The sequence below is a fragment of the Callorhinus ursinus genome, unplaced genomic scaffold (genome assembly GCF_003265705.2).
Source record: "Callorhinus ursinus isolate GAN/ISIS: 27379988/994484 unplaced genomic scaffold, GSC_fseal_2.0 scaffold420, whole genome shotgun sequence".
Lineage (NCBI taxonomy): Eukaryota > Metazoa > Chordata > Mammalia > Carnivora > Otariidae > Callorhinus > Callorhinus ursinus.
In genome coordinates, this window is record NW_027397475.1 from 1 (window position 1) to 14,651 (window position 14,651).

Genomic DNA, 14,651 nt, shown 5'->3' on the forward strand with positions numbered 1-14,651 from the left:
AACAGTTTTTAAAAAATTCTCCCATTACTACTAGGGCCTATTTTGTGAGAACCACTCATATGAGCCAGGTAAGAAGCAACTATTTGATATTTTTAGATGTTGCATTAAATACATTGGTACTTTAATTATTGCTTACTTTGTGGCAAAATTTACAAGAAGAGTTTATTTACTGAACCTACCAACTTTCACCATTGTTTGTCTCAACTAGAAAGCCCCCATGACTTACTTTCCTTTGAGGGAAGAGTATTTTTTTCTTTAGTATTAGTTTTCTTCAGTTTTGACCTGTCAAACTTCTCCACTTCAGACAAATCTGGCTTATCACTCATCTTGACTAAAAGAAAGACTGAAAAAAAAAACATTTAACAAACCTATCTGGTAGAACTATTATCAGTCTAAGGAGTAATAGCCAAAATTTTCACATTTAATATTAATGTGTATTTTACCTGCTGATTTTCAACAGGAAACAAGCAGCAGATCTTAGAAATGTCGTGTTTTTATTAGAATACTTTTTATTCTATGTCATTACCCTATTTCTGATAAGCAGTAAATGCCACTGAATCAGGATGCACCAGAAACCAAGATGCTCTAGAAACTGGAGTCCATACGTCTGACTCTTAAAGTCACAGCAAAGGTAAAATGAAGGTGATAGAAACACATGAGCAGATAGGGAGAGAAGAAAAAATAAGGACTGGGTTTAACCAGCTGATGAATTGTCACAGGAGATAGCACTATTTGAGCATCTTCACTTTCTAGTCAATTACTTGGGGGGGGGGGCACTTTTCCTGGGGGATATGAGCAGCACACACACAAAAAAAGGGTGGTTAAAAAGTTGTACTAGTTTCTTTCCATTTTATCTGCCCAAAGACAGTAGATTAAGGAGCCACAATAAGAGAGGGGAAGGGATTTAATCTGATCATAACTAATTACATGTCTCATACTAGCTCCTTATGGCACTGGTTTGTAAATGCTGTAAAAAGACACAGCTAATTACGATCAGACCAAGGACTTCAGCAGAACAAGGTAAACAAGTAGAGTTGATTTTTATTTCACCGTATTTTCTCTGCAAAGGGAAAGGTTAGGAGATGAGGTGCCCTGTGACCATTCCAGATTTGTCAACAAGAAACAATAGGAGACCCCAGAGACCGGAAAACAGAGCTCTCAAGCGCGTGCCTGGTCCCACCCTGGTAGGGGTAAGACAGGTCTAGTGCCCAGAGTAGAAAGGAGAGGCCCCCAAGCAGCCAGAAGTCCCGAGTATGCCTCCCTTCCGTCGAGGTCACCCTAAGACCCTCCTCTGACGAGGGATCAGATGCCAGTCTCCAAGGTAGGGAAACAGGGACTAACAGATCATAAAAGGCTGGGCGCGTGGGTCTGTTTGTCAGGAGCAGTTTGCTTACATTTTAAAATAACCATCATCTCTGTCGGGCGTGCAGCCCACCTTTTGGCCACAAAGGGAGAGCGCGAAGGGCCTGCCCCAGAGGGCCCATTCTGGGCAGCACCGAAAGTCCTCGTCCTCTCAGCCTCAGGCGTGCAGCCACAGCGGACAGGCCGCTCTGAGGGGCCGCCCCCTCGGGCCTTCCAAGGACCCACCCGGGGAGGACCCGGCAACGCGCAGAAGGCGGCGCCGCAGAAAACAAAGGCGTGGACTCTCAAGGAGGCGCAGTTACAAAACGCCAGTCCCGACCCGGCCCCACCAGTTCCTGAGAGACCGACCCCCTAAGCCCCCCAGCCGCTGCGCCCTCCTGTCCCCATAGTCTTCTGGTTCCGCCGGGACCGCAGATCCTCACCTGATGGCTTGAAGACCGGTGAAAGGCCAACGGCTGTACCAACGCCACTCCACACACAGGACGACCTTAGCCTTCCCGCGCGGAACCCTGCAGTTATAAGTCACGGAGCGGTCTCCGCCCCCAGACCCCGCCCCAGCCCCCCCAGCCATCTCTGATTGGATGAGGGATCCCAGGCCCGCCTCTTCGCCCCTCCCCCCCCCCGCTTTCGTCTCTTAGGCTTGAGCAGGCGGTCTCCCCTCTACTCAGGACCTCTCCCCCGCAAGTGTCTTGATGACGTCATACCGGAGCCGCCTCCCCAGACCCTGTCCAAGCCCTCTCTGATTCGCCGAGGAATCGCCTGCCTGCCTCCCCGGTTTCTCCCACTGTTTTCGTGCTGAGGATCCACTTCCCTCCTTCCCAAGTTTACTCACTCCTCCAAGATAATTGGGGCCTCAATATAAGCAAACACTTCTTTCTTTCCCAGTTAGCTTCCAACATCTGGAACTGGCTTTTTATAGTCATAGAGCCTAAGTACACTGTGATAACCAAACAATGGTTTGCAAGCAATGCTCAGTGGCATCTGTTCTAATCCTTGGCCAGGTCATGGAGGAGGGGAGCTCACTGAGAGGGTGGGCAGTTCAGAGTCATTCACCCCCACAGCTGAACAGTTCTGTAACAGTGGTGCTCTCCTATGTAAAAGTCACATTTTCAATTTTCTCAGCCACTGAACATGGTAGTAGTCAGTAGGGTAATCACAGAAGGATCTACTGAGGTTATTCATCTTTATCTCCCCAATCCCTAGCACTTTGCTTGGCCCACAGGAGACTAGGTAAGTACCTGTCTAAAAATTGAGGTAATACATCCATGATAGAGCAGAAATTTTGGACAGCAGCACCACCCAGTGTCCATGTTGGGGGAGAAAAGTGAGGATCCAGTAGTTACTTGAAAGGACCAAATGTTCGAGGTCACTTTCTGGATCACCCAGAACCTTAGAGCATTAAGGTAAGATGGAGATAAGACTGTCTTTAGCTTGTATCCCATATTTGCCATATGGCTCATGTATGGTGGTAAAGATACTCTACATAGATCAGCACCCACTCTTTCCACAAGGATTTCTCGGGCCCTCCCCACCTGTCTCTATCATTCCCTTTTCTATGCTCTTGTAGCATTTCCTGTTAATTTGAGAGTTTTGTGTTTGTTGGAGAAACTTAAAGCAGAAAGCCACCCTTATTCAACAAATAATATTTATTGAGTACCTATAGTGTCCCAGGCATTAAATATAATAAACACCAGTGTTTCCACCACTCAGATTTGAATATTGTTAACATTGAGTATATTCACTCTTTTTTTAAGAATAAAAACAGTAAAGAAAAATATAGGTTCCCTTGACCCTCACCCCATGTCCACTCACCCTCCACTTCCCCAGGGGTAGTCCTATCCTGAGTGTGAAGCACAGTTCCTAGATCATTTTTTTTATCATTACAGATTTATGTGATCTCTGTTCCTAGGAACAATATGGAGCACTATATGGACAAGTGCTTTAGGTATAAGACTGAACTTCCATTTCACTTGGGGTAAACAGGAAGTCCCAGACACACACACACCCTTCTGTAGCCCAGACCTCAAAATCTATCTTGAATCTAACTGCCTTGAATCCATCAGAACTCATCTAAAAATGATGTTTATCCCCATTATTGATAGTCACCAAAAGAACTCCAAGATCCTCACAACACCCCTCAACTCCTACATATTAACCCCCATAAGTCTGTGACCGCATCTCCCCTTTCGTTCACTTCTCACACCCCTCTCCTACTCCTAAAACACAATGCACCTTCAGTAATTCCTCTATATCCCCAACCTCTTCTCTGAATGTGCCCATCATTGTCTTCCCCTAACAGAAATCAATCTTTCCTGAGGACTCTGTGTCCCCTGAAGCCCACTCAAGAGGAGCAGATGATTTTTCTCCCCCACCATCATTGTACTGCAGAGCCTGAAGTTCAAGTCTTCCTTGGTCTTCCTTGCTTCTCATTGCTGCCTTTAGACCATTCCTCTCCCACATCCCTGAAAACCTCTAGTTTTTGACGGCTTGTCACCAAATAGCCTTCATTTTTGTTGTCATCTACCAAACTTCATCCCCCATCCCAATTTCTCAAAGGTTTTAGCTCCTGGAGCACAGTCACTCTCAATGATAGTAGTCCCATCTTTATTCCCAGTGAGCTCAAGAATAATCATTCTGACACACTGACTCCTTCAGTTCCTTGAACATTTCTCTTTTTTTTTAGTATATGTGCTGCTGAAGCGAGCACTGACCATTTCTCTTTTGTGACATTGTCCTTGACCCCACCTCAGCTACACACTCACATGGTTATACCCTAGGCCTTGTCATAGCAATTTTGGTAACCCCTCTGTAATATCAATTTCAAACATCTCTCTCTATGACCATCACCTCCTCTTTTTCCAGCTCACTCCTTTTGGTATCCAGACCCCACTATCCTTCAACCTCACCAGAATCTCCAGTCCATTGGTCCTACCATATTTTCACCATCTCTTACTCCCTTAATGCCTTCTCTCCCCTCCTTCCCTAGTTCAAATGTCATGGCCAGTCTTTATAGTCACTCATTCACATATACCCTTCACTCTCTTGCCCCTTTCTCAGTTTGTATTGCTTCCCTGGCAAAATCATTACTCTGGCTAAGTCCAAATACACTTCAAGAAACCTAAACCCACACAGCTAAACCTAGCTAGAGAAAAATACACAACCACATGACTAATTTCAGTTTAAATTCATGACCACAAATGTCAATCAGGCCCTTACTGCTACCAAGCAATCACTCTATAGATATCCTGTCCCTTACTTCCAACACCACTTCAACATCCCAATTCTTCACGTGCTCCTTATTTCACTAGAAAATTTAAACCATAATTCCACAGACCCCTATTACCATAAATGCTTAACTCACCAGCACCTGCATCTGTATATATGGCCCTCCTGTTGATATCATACATGATTGCTTTGGGCTGAATTATATCCCCCAAAATCCATATGTTGAAATCCTAAACCCCAGTACCTGAGAAAGTGACTCTACCTCTTTTGAGAAGTAATTAATGTGAAATGAGGTCATAGAGGTAGACCCTAATCCGATATGACTGGTGTCTAAGAAGAGATTAGGGCACAGATAACACAGACTGAAAACACAGCAACAAGCCCTGATAGCCAAGGAGAGAGGTCTCACCAGAAACCAAACCTGCAGATATCTTGATCTCAGACCTCTGGCCTCTGTAATTGTGAGAAAATTAATTTCTTTCGTTTAGTGGCACCTGGATGGCACAGTTGATTGAGTGGCTGACTCTTGGTTTTGGCTCATGATCTCAGGGTCCTGGGATCGAGCCCTGAATCAGGCTTCATGCTCAGCACAGAGTCTGCTTGAGACTCTTTCTCCCTCTCACTCTGCACCTTCCTCCTGCTCTCTCTCTTTCTCTCTCCCTCAAACAAATAAATACAATCCTTAAAAAAATTAATTTCTGTTGTTTAAACCACCCAGTCTGTGGTCCTTTGTTTTGCCAGCCCTAGCAAACTAATATAGTATTTCCAGATTCTCCTCTAAAGCTAGCCCCTCTCTTTTCCCACTACATTTCTTTCTCTCACACCAATTCAACAATACCACTACCATCTTTCTCCCCTTTATCTCTAACGTCATCAATGTTGTGCTCTATATTAGGTCATTTCTATCAGGATACAATCACGCTATTATTTTTTATCTTCACATATACACATTTTCATCATTATATATGCATTATTTTATATATACGTTCTCTTGACTCCACTCCCCCACCTACTCTCACCCCATTTCTTTGCTCCCTTTTGATGCAAATCTCTTTTACAGATATACCTGTATACATTTCCATGTGCAATATTTGAAGGCGTTGTTTGAACCAATGTTCCTGGTCTAAGACTGAATTTCTCATTCTACCTACATCAATCTGGTGTCAAGAGGGAGCCCCAGATGACCATCCTTTCCTAGCCCACTACTGTCTCTGCCGGCTCTCCACCTCACTCACTCTGTCCCAGCTATTGCCTCTCTACTGTTCCTCAAACAAGCCACATTCACTGTTGCCTTGGGCCTTTTTAATGTCTGTTCCATCTGTCAAGAATGTTCTTCCCCCAGATATCCACTTGGACTACTCCATCATTCCTTTGTAATTGTATCTATTTACTGTTACAATTTTTCACCTACTATTCTCGTTTGAACACATTCCAATCAGGGGTCCACCTCCACTACTCTACTGAAATTTATCTTGTCGAGGTCATGAATAATATCCACATTGTTCAACCCGATGTTTGGTTCTTAATCCTTGTCTTACTTGACCTATCAGCAGCATTTGGCACAGCTGATGAGCCCCTCCTCCTTGGTTCACGGTCTTCACTTGGCTTCCAGGACCCCACACTCTCCTGTTCTCCTCTAATCTCACTGGCTGCTCCTTCTCAGTCTTCTTTACTGGCTTTGTCTCTCCTCCAAGGCCTCTTAAAACGAGAGTGCCTCCAGGCAAGGTCCCAAATTCTCTTTTTTTTTCTTGTTTATTAATTCATTTATTTTTATTGAGCTATAATTGACATTTAAAAATGTATTAGTTTTAGGTGTACAATATAATGATCTGATATATGTATATACTGTGGAGTGATTACCATAATAAATTTAGTTAACATCCATCACTACACATAGTTACACATTTTTTTTCCTTTGTGATGAGAACTTTTACGATTTACTCTCTTAGCAACTTTCAAATACATATACAATACAGTATTGTTAACTATAGCCACAGTGCTGTACATTACATCCCCAGGATTTAATTTTCTTATTTTTTTAATTTAAACTCAATTAATTAACATATAATGTATTATTTGTTTCAGGGGTACAGGTCTGTGATTCATCAGTCTTATATAATACACAGTGCTCATTGCAACACATACCCTCACATACCCTCCCCAATGTTTTGTCTTGTTTCATTTTTTCCTCTCTTCCCCTATGATCCTCTGCCTTGTTTCTTAAATTCCACATATCAGTGAGATCATATGATAATTGTCTTTCTCTGATTGACTTATTTTGCTTAGCTTAATACACTCTAGTTTCATCCACATTGTTGCAAATGGCAAGATTTCATTTTTTTGATGGCTCCCAATTCCTCTTCTTTCCAACCTACTCATACTCCCTTGGTGGTCTCTTCCAGTTCAGGGTCTGTAGAACCATTTCTATGATGACAACTCCCAAATTCATGTCTGCAGACCAGGACTGTATCCCAAACTACAGTCTAATATATTCAACTACCTACTTAGCACCTCCACTCAGATGCCTAATAGACATCTCAAACTCAAAATGTCCCCAACTGGGGTGCCTGGGTGGCTTGGTTAGTTAGACATCCCACTCTTGATCTCAGCTCAGATCTTGATCTCAGGGTGGTGAGTTCAAGCTCAGCATGGAGCCTACATTTAAAAAATGTCCCAGACTGAACTCCTAATCTTTTTTCCTATAGCCTTCTCTATCGGAATTGATGGCAAATCCATCAGCCCTTCTGCTCAGGCCAAAAATCTTGACATCATTTCAATTCCTCTCTTTCTCTCCCACTACACATCAATCCATCAGGAAGTCATTTTGGTTGTACTTCAGAATGAATCCAAAATCCAACCACTTCTCATAATCTCCATTGCTAATTATAAGGTCTAGTCCACCATCATGTATCATCTGAATAACAATAGCCTTCTAAAAGTTCTCTCTGTTTTCATCCTTGATCTCCTATGCTGCATCTTAGCACAAAATGAAGGTGATAATTTTAAAATATAAATAACATCATGGTACTTCTATGCTGAAAATCCTTCAAAGATACCCAATTCCACTCAGAAGGAGAGCCAAAGTACCTACAAAAGCCCTACATTTTCTCACTCTCCATTATATCTCTGACCTTTCCATCTGTTCACTTCATCACTCACTCCATTACATCTGTGGTCTACCCTACTGTTCCTCAAACAAACCAGGCCCACTGTTGAAATAAGTCCTTTGCAATGTACCTCTGGAAGGAGTGCTCTTTTCCAAGATATCCATTTGGTTAAACTTTCTCACCTTCAAGGCTCAAATCTCACCATTTCAATGAGGCCTACCTGAACTATTCTATTTAATACTGCAACCTGTCCATCCCTGTTCTATCTGCCTTACCCTGCTCTGCTTTTATCACTAACACACTGTACAAATTATTTACTATGTTTATTGTTTTATCTCAGCCTTCCCCCATTGAAATGTAAAGTCCATGAAGGCAAAGATCTCTATTTTGTTCTATTTTGTTCACCGATCCCAAGTAACTAGAATTGTGCACAAAATGAAGATTTGTTAAACCAAATTATTTTCTGGTACTTTCCCCCCTTTCCTGCCATGCTCTGAAAGACTGCTCACACCCTGAGATGATTAAAATATTTACTCACTTTCTTCTAGCTCTTTCTTGTTTTTATTATTTACATTTAAATATTTGATCCTTCTGGGGTGCCTGGCTGGCTCAGTTGGATGAGCATGTGATTCTTGATCTTGGGGTCATTAGTTCGAGCCCCAAGTTAGGTGTAGAGATTACTTGAATAAATTTTTTTGAATTAAAAAATATTTGATCATTCTGGAATTTATACTACAAGTTGTTATATAAAAATCAGCTTGGGGCTCCTGGGTGGCTCAGTCAGTTAAGCATCCAACTCTTGATGTCGGCTCAGGTCATGACCTCAGGGTCGTGAGATTGAGCCCTGTGACAGGCTCTGTAGTTAGCAGGGAGTCCGCTTGAGATTCTCTCTCTCCCTCTCCCTCTGCCCCTCCCCCCACACTCTACCTCTCTCTCTCTAAAATAAATAAATCCATCTTTTAAAAAATCAGCTTTTTTCCCCCCTCAACTGGTTATCCCATTGTCTTATAGCATTTATTGAATAACTTGTTCTGTTTTCTGGTGATTTTTGCATCACAACAAATTATACCACACTGTATATAATCTTCTACAACTTGCTCTTTTCACCCAACATTATGATTGTTTAGATTTACCCGTGTTTATACTGTAAGATATATACAACCATTTTAACTGATATATAATATTCCATTTTATGAATATCCTATAGTTTATTTATATATTGCCATTCTTGTGGACACTTAAGTTGTTTCCTTTTTTTTTCTATTACAAACAATGTTGCAATTGATATTGCTATAGTTTCCTTTTATTCTATAGACACGTCTCTTGGAAGTGAAATTGCTAAATGACAGAGTATGTGCATCTTCAACCTGACTAGATTGCCAAATAGCTTGCTTCAGTAATTGAACCAATTTACATGTATATCTGCAATGTAGAAGAGTTTCCACTTTCCCCACATTCTTGCAAATAAGCATTTCCAGATTTCTCTTTACCAATCTAATGGGTGAAAATGAGCATTTTCCTGGTGTTTGAATACTTCCCAGATTATTTCATGAGGTTAGCATGTTTTTTCTTTAAAAAAAAAAAAAAACCTGGGGCACGTGGGTGGCTCAGTTGTTAAGCATCTGCCTTCGGCTCAGGTCATGATCCCAGGGCCCTGGGATCAAGCCCCATGTCGGGCTCCCTGCTCAGCGGGAAGCCTGCTTCTCCCTCTCCCACTCTCCTTGCTTGTGTTCCCTCTCTCGCTGTCTCTCTGTCAAATAAATAAAATAAAATCTTTAAAAAAAAACCTTCCAGAATCATAGCATTTTATTTTATTTTATTTTAAAGATCTTACCCATTTGAGAGAAAGAGAGTAAGAGAGAGCATGAGCAGGGGGAGGGGCAGAGGGAGAAGCAGACTCCCCACTGAGCAAGGAGCCTGATTTGGGACTCCATCCCAGGACCCTGAGATCACAACCTGAGCCAAAGGCAGACACTCAACCCACTGAACTACCCAGGTGCCCCAAGGTTAGCATGTTTTTATAGGTTTTCTGGGCATACATATTTCCTCATATGAATTGCCTTCTGATATACTTTATCCATTTTTCTTTTGTCTTTTAGTATTGCTTCTTATGCCTGCTTTACGTATTCTATAGCCTAATTATTAGTCTATAATATATCTTGCAAAATTTTTTCTGCATTCATATTTTGTTGGTTTACAACAAGTGTGTATAACTGGAATAAGCCTGTTTGAGGAAAAAAAATGACTTTTGGTACACATGCAACTCAACTGGTGGGAACCATGTATAAGAACATATACGATTAGACAGGTTTTCAAAACATTTTATTTAAGTATAATATACATACAGAAAAAATAGTCATATCTTAAGTATACATCTTCATGAATGTTCACAAAATAAAGACAGCCATATAAACAGCCCCCAGATCAAGACACAGAACATGACCAGCCCCCCAGAAGCCTCTCTTGTGCTCTCTTTCAGTGACTATGCCCAAGGATGTTAACCACTCTTCTGACCATTTTACCTCTTTTGTATTTTAAGTAAATGAAATCATTCTGCATATACTTTTGTGTGTCTGGCTTCTTTTGCTCAATATTAGTTTTGTGAGATTCATTTATGTTGTCATGTGTATTTGTAGTTAGTTTGTTCTCCTTTATGTACCACATTTCAATATAACACTATTTATTAATTCTAATGTTGATGGACATTTGGGTTTTTTCCAGTTTGGGGTTATTATAAATAGTGCTGTTACAAGCATACATACCCATGCCTTTTAGTGAACATACATATGCATTTTTCTTGAGCATATATCTCATAAGACATGCATATGTTCAGCTTTAGTAGGTACAGCCAACTAATTTTCCAAAAAGTGAGTACCAACTATTTGTTTGTTAAGATTTTTATTTATTTATTTGACAGAGAGAGACACAGCAGGAGAGGAAACACAAGCAGGGGGATTGGGAGAGGGAGAAGCAGGCTCCCCGCAGAGCAGGGATCCCTATTCAGGGCTCGATCCCAGGACCCTGGGATGGACCTGAGCCGAAGGCAGGCGCTTAATGACTGAGCCACCCAGGCACCCCAAGTGTGTAACAATTATTGATTGTCTTTTGACTTTAACTTTGTCTTTTATTATATAATTTTTTTAAGATTTTTTATTTATTTTTTGACAGAGAGAGAGACAGTCAGAGAGGGAACACAGGCAGTGGAAGTGGGAGAGGGAGAAGCAGGCTTCCCGTTGAGCAGGGAGCCCAATGCGGGGCTCGATCCCAGGACCCTGCGATCGTGACCTGAGCCAAAGGCAAACGCTTAATGACTGAGCCACCCAGGCGCCCCTTTTATTATATAATTTTTATGAAACCCAATGTATCAATCTTTTTCTTCAAAAGTTGTGTCTTGTTCAGGAAATTCTTCTCTGCTATGAGGACATTATGATTTTTGTCTATATTTTTAATTGGCTTTAAATTTTGGGTTGTGTACTTTAGGTCTTTTGTACATCCAGATTTTGTTTTGTAAAAGGCATGGATCTAGATTTTTTCCATATGGGAGACCAATTGTCAATCATATTTATTAAATTATCGATCCTTTCTTCACCCCTTTGCAATGTCACATCTTTCATATACCAATTTCCCGTATCTGCCTTTTCTAATTTTGTAATCAGTTTGTCAATTTCCACCAAAAAATGAGATTTTAATATTTTGTTTGGAATATTATTGTATTTATGGATTAATTTGAAAAGAATTGCTAATTTACTGACATGAAGTCTTCCCATGCATGAATGCAGTATTGTTGAGAGAGACAATCCACCATGGGCCCTGAGCATCCCTACATGTTCTTGCTGAATATTCAAAAAATGCAAGTCCTTGACAACTCTTTATCTGAGTTGTTTGTGGTGAACAACCTTGAGGGATGAGGAAACATCTCCCCACAGACAAAGAGTAGGCTTGCTTCTGCTTTCTACAAAAGCGAACTCATTGTTCCTCTCCTGTAATGCAATCAGTTATATGTACAGTAATCCATCCTGGGTCCTTTACAAGTCCCTTCTGGGACTTGGAGGATATTGGGAACAGACACAAACTAACATGAAACTCTGACTACTGCTTTTGCTGTGTATAATAAAAATCCTTCATCTCTCACCCAAGATTTTCATGTTTTTTGCCAGAATTCATAAACCTAGGCAAGTTAATGTGTTAGCTTGTAAATAGGGTAAAATCCCAGACCCTGTGTAGTTCTTTTTTTTTAAGATTATTTATTTATTTATTTGAGAGAGAGAATGAGAGAGAGAGAGCACATGAGAGGAGGGAGGGTCAGAGGGAGAAGCAGACTCCCCGCTGAGCAGGGAGCCCGATGCAGGACTCGATCCAGGGACTCCAGGATCATGACCTGAGCCAAAGGCAGTCGCTTAACCAACTGAGCCACCCAGGCGCCCCGACCCTGTGTAGTTCTTAACAAACATTTTTCCACTTTCAGATATTTTCAAAGCTTTCCTTTAGTGTAATTTTACACTTAATAATAATGGCTTGTCCATTTTTGTTAGCTATCTTCTTAGCTGGCTTATAGATTTGGGGACTACCGTGAATGTTTTATTTTTGTATTGAATTTTTTAATTGATTTTGAATTCTACATCCTGGTTACATGTCACTAGTGTAGCTACTCATATGGAATAATGTATTGTTTCCCTCAATAGATTGTTGACTTCTCTTAAGAGCAGAAACCATGCCTTATTCATGTCTATATTCTTCCAGTGAAACATTAAATTTAATTAACATTTATTGAACATCTACTATGTATCAGTTGCTAAATAAGGAATAGAGGCATATAACCATAAATTAAATAGGGTGAAAAAAATTAAATAGTGTGCCTGCTCTCAAGGAATTTACAAAATATGAAGAAGACAGACACATCCACAAAATATTACCATTAAGAAAGTAATATTATGTATCATAACAGAGTATTATGGAAGTAGGGGCAATTCATTGTGACTTGGAGGATTCTGGAAGTTCTCATACAATAAGTAGTGTTTGAGTTGGGCCTCAAAAGGTAATTAGGATCTAGACTGGTGCAGATGGAAAACAGGGGAAGGGAGATGACTTCTCATACCATGCCTGGCATTCAAAGTCTTACACAATTCAGCCCCAAGCTACCTTTCCAAACTCAGCTGTTCTTCAAAAATTAAAAATTAGCCTCTCATAGATTAACCATCTTTCAGATTCGTAACCTTTGAGTTCTCACCACATTGCTTTACATTATAGCACAATGATTAAAAGCAAAATATCTAGGATCAGACAAATTTGGGATTCTGGCTCAGGTTCTACAACTTACTGGCTATGAGATTTGGGGCAAATGAAAACTAGTTATGGTGCTTATCTCATAGGATTGTGTGATAAATGAGGTAATTCTTGTAAAGCTTTGATATAGTGCCTGGCACAGAGCATGCACTTAATAAACATTAACTATTATGAATGTTACCTCTACTTTATCCATCTCTCTGGAATTAATTCTCAAGCCAATTAAAACACATTTATTATAGGTGCATCTGGGTGGCTCGTTCAGTTAAGTGGCTGCCTTTGGCTCAGGTCGTGATCCCAGGGTCCTGGGATTGAGCCCCACATCGGGCTCCTTGCTCAACGGGGAGCCTGCTTCTCCCTCTGCCTGCCACTCCCCCTGCTTGTGCTTGCTCTCTTCTCCCCCCCCATGTCAAATAAATAAATAAATATTTTTTAAAAAACCCACATTTATTGTATATCCACTATGTGTAATAGGTAGTATTAGGTATCATGGAGAACACAAAAATGAATAAGACCCTATCTCTGCCCCCAGTGACCTGTCAAGTAGAAGATATAAAATACATACACCAAAAAATCATGAGGCAAGCCAAATGAAAAGTCTTGGGTACTCACTCTTGTCTTCCACAGCATGAAAAAGTTGGACCACATGATCACCAAGATTATTTCCAAATCTAACATTATGATTCTGTGACTTCTATGATTGTAAGTGATAAATCAAGGTTACTAACTACCAGGGAAAAGTGAAAAAGAGGTTAAACCAAATTCTACCTGGGAGAGTCCAGGGTACCTGCATAGAGGAAATGACATTGAGTTGTGTCATGATATATGGGTATCATTTGGTGAGGGAAGAAATGGGGGCAGTAGAATTCCAGGCAGAGGGGAAATAAGAAAAAAGGGAGTATAGGGCACACTCAGGGAATATCCAGCAGTCTTGTGTGGTCAGAACATCAGGATTTAGAATGTTTAAGTAGGGAAAAATAAGGTGGAAACTGATGTCAGATCATGGAGAACCTGGAATGTCATGTTAAGTGGTATGGATTTTATCCTATAAGCTGTTCATGTTAGAAGGTGATAAGGAGTCCTGTTAAAAAGAGTTGTAGCAGTTGTTTAATTATAAAATAATGAAAGGTTGAACAAGGGCTGCAGGTCTAACAGTAGGGAAAAAAAGGATAGAAATCCTTTGGCCTTTTCTATATACTACTTTGTGTGTATTGTTGAATAATTTTTAATCAAATGTTTCTTGAGGGCAGGGATCATTCATTTATTCCACAAACATTTATTGAGCATCTACTATGTGTGAGACACTTCTGGGCACTGAAAATACAGTGGTGAATGAGAGGGTCAAGATCCCCATGTGTCTGACTTACTTCACTTATCATAATACCCTCTAGGTCCATCCATCCTGTTGCAAATGGCGAGATTTTCATTTTCTATGGCTGAGTAATTTTCCGTTGTACATATATACCACATCTTCTTTATCCATTCACCCATCAACAGAAATTTAGATTGCTTCCATAGCTATTATAATTAATGCTGCTGTAAACAAATGGACTCTGGTGCTGAAAGTATCAAAAAATGATGATATTGCTAGAAATGGGAAGACTAGGGACAGGTTGGTAGAGGAAATAGCGAGTTTGATCTTTGACATATTAACTTTGGGATGCCAATAAGATA